This window comes from Tursiops truncatus, chromosome X (assembly GCF_011762595.2).
Source record: "Tursiops truncatus isolate mTurTru1 chromosome X, mTurTru1.mat.Y, whole genome shotgun sequence".
Classification (NCBI taxonomy): domain Eukaryota; kingdom Metazoa; phylum Chordata; class Mammalia; order Artiodactyla; family Delphinidae; genus Tursiops; species Tursiops truncatus.
The window spans coordinates 28,076,259-28,081,132 of NC_047055.1; the positions used below are offsets into that span (position 1 = coordinate 28,076,259).

Sequence of the window (4,874 nt, forward strand, 5' to 3'; positions counted from 1 at the left end):
TACTGGAGCCTGAGGATTGATAATGTTAACCCCTAAGACAGCGCCCTGTTACCTCACCGTCAACCAATCAGAGAATTGTGCGCCAGCTGATCACATACCCTGTGACACCCCCCTCCTTCACCTGGCTTTTAAAAAAAGTGCTTTGCTGAAACGCTTCAGGGAGTTTGGGGGGTTTTGGGGCATGAACCAATCATATCTCCTTGCATGGCCCTGCAATAAACCTTTCTCTGCTCCAAATTCTGACTTTCAGTAGTGTTTGGCCTCACTGTGCATGGGGCACACGAATTTGTATTCGGTAGCGTACCTACTGGAATTTACTTGTCTTTATGTTTTTATTCCCTACTAGTCTGAACTCATGGAAGAAAGAAGCCCTGTTTGATTCATCAGAGAATTCGCAGTGCCTGACACTAAGCTGGCGCTCAACTATTGCTTCTTGAATGGTGAACAGACATTTTTGGTTTAAGATGATAACAGGATATGTAAGTGAAAATTCTTTGTTGGGAGTTGGGAAGGGTGGAGAATGAAAGCTAAAGTAGGAGAGGAGAAAAAAGCCTTCCTAAGCTCTCTCTATAATGGTTAGGTATTGTTCCTATTATTATAATAAATGTTGTTCTTTTAAATGTCCCTACGTGGTGCTGTGTATCATTTTCTTCTTCCCTCTCCTCTATTTCTGTGTCTATTTTATTTTCCTTTATTTTTTCCAGTTTTATTGTATAATTGACAAAAATTATATTCAATGTGTACAACTTGCTATTTTGATATATATTTACATTGTGAAATGATAGCCACAATCAAGCTAATTAACATATCTAGCACCTCACATAGTTGCCCCTCTCCCCCTTTTTGTGGTAAGAACACTTAAGATCTACCCTCTTAGCACATTTCAAGTATCAGTCCAGAAGTGTTAACTGTAGTCATCGTGCTGTATATTAGATCTCCAGAACTTATTCATCTTGCCTAATTGAATCTTTGTGCCCTTTGACCAACATTGCCCCATTTTCCCCAAACCCCAACCCCTGGCAACCACCATGCTACTCTATTCTTCTATGACTTTGAACTCTTTTAGATTACACATGTAAGTGAGATCACACAGTATTTGTCTTTCTGTGTCTGGCTTATTTCACTTAGCATAATGTCCTCTGGGTTCAATTTCATTTCCTTTGGTTATATAGCCAGAAGGGAGACTGCTGGATCATAGGGTAGTTCTATTTTTAATTTTCTTGAGAAACCTTCATACTGTTTTCCATAATGATTGTATCAATTTACACTCCCACCAACAGTGTACATGGATTCCCTTTTCTCCATATCCTCACCAATACTTGTTACCTCTTGTGTTCTTGATAGTAGCCATTCTAACAGGTGTGAGGTGATATCTCATTGTGGTTTTGATTTGCATTTCCCTGATGATTAGTGATGGTGAGCACCTTTTCATATACCTGTTGGCCATTTGTATGTCTTCTTTTGAGAAATATCTATTCAGATCCTTTGCCCATTTTAAAATTAATTAATTAACTTTTATTGAAGTATAGTTGATGTACCTTTGCCCATTTAAAAAATTTGTTTTAAATTGCTATTTTATACTGAAGTATAGTTAGTTAACAGTGTTGTGTTAGTTTCAGGTGTACAGCAAAGTGATTCAGTTATACATATACATGTATCTATTCTTTTTCAAATTCTTTTCCCATTTAAGTTATTACAGAATACTGAGCAGAGTTCCCTGCCACTATACAGTAGGACCTTGTTGGGCTATACAGTAGGTCCTTGTTGGTTATCTATTTTATTTTATTAAAAAAATTTTTTTGATGTGGACCATTTTTAAAGTCTTTATTGAATTTGTTAAATATTGCTTCTTTTTGAAAAAAATATTTATTTTTGGCTGCATTGGGTCTTCATTGCTGCATGTGGGCCTTCTCTAGTTGTGGTGAACGGAGGCCACTCTTTGTTGCACTGCACAGGCCTCTCACTGCAGTGGCCTCTCTTTGTTGCAGAGCAAGGGCTCTAGGTGTGCGAGCTTCAGTAGTTGTGGCACATGGGCTCAGTAGTTGTGGCACACAGGCCTAGCTGCTCCACGGCATGTGGGATCCTTCCGGACCAGAGCTTGAACCCATGTCCCCTGCATTGGCAGGCGGACTCTCAACCACTGCGCCACCAGGGAAGTCCCGGCTTCTGTTTTGTGTTTTGGTTTTTGGCCGCAAAGCATGTGGGATCTTAGCTCCCTGACCAGGGATCAAACCTGCACCCCTTGCATCGGAAGGCAAAGTCTTAACCATTGGACCGCCAGGGAAGTCCCGGTTATCTTTTTTAAAAAATATATTTAGTTATTTATTTATTTTGGCTGCGCCGGGTCTTAGTTGCGGCTGGTGGGCTTCTTAGTTGCGGCATGCATGTGGGATCTAGTTCCCTGACCAGGGATCGAACCTGGGCCCCCTGCATTGTGAGCGTGGAGTCTTACCCACTGGACCACCAGGGAAGTCCCCTGGTTATCTGTTTTAAATATAGCAATATATACATGTCAATCCCAAACTCCCAATCTATCCCTCCACCCCCACCTTTGCCCATTTTTCAATTGCGTTATTTTGTGCTTTGTTGTCGTGTTTTGTTTTGTGTTTTGCTATTGAGTTGTTCAAGTTCCTTGTGTATTTTGGTTATTAACCTCTTATCAGATATATGGTTTGCAAATATTTTCTCCCATTCCATAGCTTGCCATTTCACTCTGGCAATTGTTTCCTTTGCTGTGCAGAAAGCTTTTTAGTTTGATGCAGTCTTATTTGTCTACTTTTACTTTCGTTGTCTGTGCTTTTGGCATCATGACCAAAAAATCATTGCCATGACCAATGTCAAGAAACTTTTCCCATATGTTTTCTTCTAGTTTTACTGTTTCAGGTTTTATGTTAATTTAAAAAATTGGCACTTTATCCTTACCCTGACTTCTTTTTCTTTTCTTTTACTTTTTAACCTCTTTTATTGTATAATATTACATAAGTTACAGGCTTACAACATAGTGATTCACAATTTTTAAAGCTTATAGTACATTTATAGTTATTGTAAAACATTGGCTATATTCCCTGTGTTGTACAATATATCCTTGTAGCTTATTTATTTTATACATAATTGTTTGTACCTCTTAATCCCCTACCCCTATCTTGCCTCTCCCACCCTCTCTCTTCCCACTGGTAACCACTAGTTTGTTCTCTATATCTGTGAACAAATTTATCGGGGGCTGTTGATCCATACTTGGATGATACTGATGATGAGATGGACCCAGAATTAGAAGAGCCTTATGAAAAGTTTTGTTTGTAATCAGAGAGTAAGCAAAAACAGTAAAATTAAATTTCAGCATATACCTTTTATAAAGCAGTTTAGCTTGTGGTGATTTAGCACAACACAGGAAAGCAAGAAAATGTCACACTTCTACCAAATTAAGGATATGCAGTTATGTTACTAACGTATGCAGCATTAATTTTGTTTAACACTCTCTGCCAAAGTAAACTTTATTCCCTAAAATTTAAAATGTATATGTATATGTATATATATAATAGTTTATTGTGTACAGTTAATTCCATTGTTTTGGCTGCAATAAAATCAATTTTGAAATAAATGAAATGTTAAAAGTAAATTTTTCCAGCTGGTTAGAAGTTTATCCTTTAAATTCTATTCATGGGCTTCCCTGGTGGCGCAGTGGTTGGGGGTCCGCCTGCCGATGCAGGGGACACGGGTTCATGCCCCGGTCCGGGAGGATCCCGCATGCCGCGGAGCGGCTGGGCCCGTGAGCCATGGCCGCTGGGCCTGCACGTCTGGAGCCTGTGCTCCGCAACGGGAGAGGCCACAACGGTGAGAGGCCCGCGTACCGCAAAAAAAAAAAAAAAAAAAAAAAATTCTATTCATACTTTTCTTGAGGGAAACAGTCTTAGCCTAGAAATACATATTACTGCAAAATGCAGCATCCTTAAGATATGAATATTATAGCTTTCATTTGGTTTTACATTTAGTGTCTCAGTGACTTGAGTTTCAAATATGAATCACGATCATGAATATCTTTAGCAGTGAAGTCTTAGAATATATCCTTAATGACTGATTATCCAGATGATATTTGATACCAAGGGCTTTCAAAATGGGGTTAAAAAAAAGACTTAGACTCTGTAATGGCCTATATGGAAAAGAATCTAAAGAAAGAGTGAATATAATATATATATATATATATATATATATATATGATTCACTTTGCTGTACACCCGAAACTAACACAACATTGTAAATCAACTATACTCCAATAAAAATTTAAAAAAGACAACAACTTAGAACTCCCAACTAAACAACCAAGATTCTTCACTGAGGATTTATTGCAATTTTAGAATTGTTCATTTTTTTCACCTAACCTCATTACCCTAAAGCCTATAACAAGGACTTCCCTGGTGGTGCAGTGGTTGAGAATCCGCCTGCCAATGCGGTGGACACAGTTTCGATCTCTGGTCTGGGAAGATCCCACATGCCACGGAGCAACTAAGCCCATGCACCACAACTACTGAGCCTGCTCTCTAGAGCCCACGAGCCACAACTACTGAGCCCGTGTGCCACAACTTCTGAAGCCTGCATGCCACAACTACTGAAGCCTGCACACCTAGAGCCCGTGCTCCGCAACAATAGAAGCCACCACAATGAGAAGCCAGCGCACCGCAACGAAGGGTAGCCCCCGCTCGCGCAACTAGAGAAAGACCGCACCCAGCAACAAAGACCCAATGCAGCCAAAAATAAATAAATAAATAAAATAAATTTATTTTATTTTTTTAAACATCTTTAATGGAGTATAACTGCTTTACAATGGTGTGTTAGTTTCTGCTTTATGACGAAGCGAATCAGTTATACGTATACATATA

The 4,874-nt window shown here is 39.2% G+C and overlaps 1 non-coding gene across 1 annotated transcript; it reads right to left on the bottom strand.

Annotated features, from left to right (window-relative positions):
- Positions 1-2,397: 2,397 nt before the first annotated feature.
- Positions 2,398-2,470, bottom strand: TRNAC-ACA (transfer RNA cysteine (anticodon ACA)). The gene has a single exon. It is a non-coding gene; the product is annotated as a tRNA-Cys (tRNA).
- Between the last annotated feature and the right edge of the window lie 2,404 nt (positions 2,471-4,874).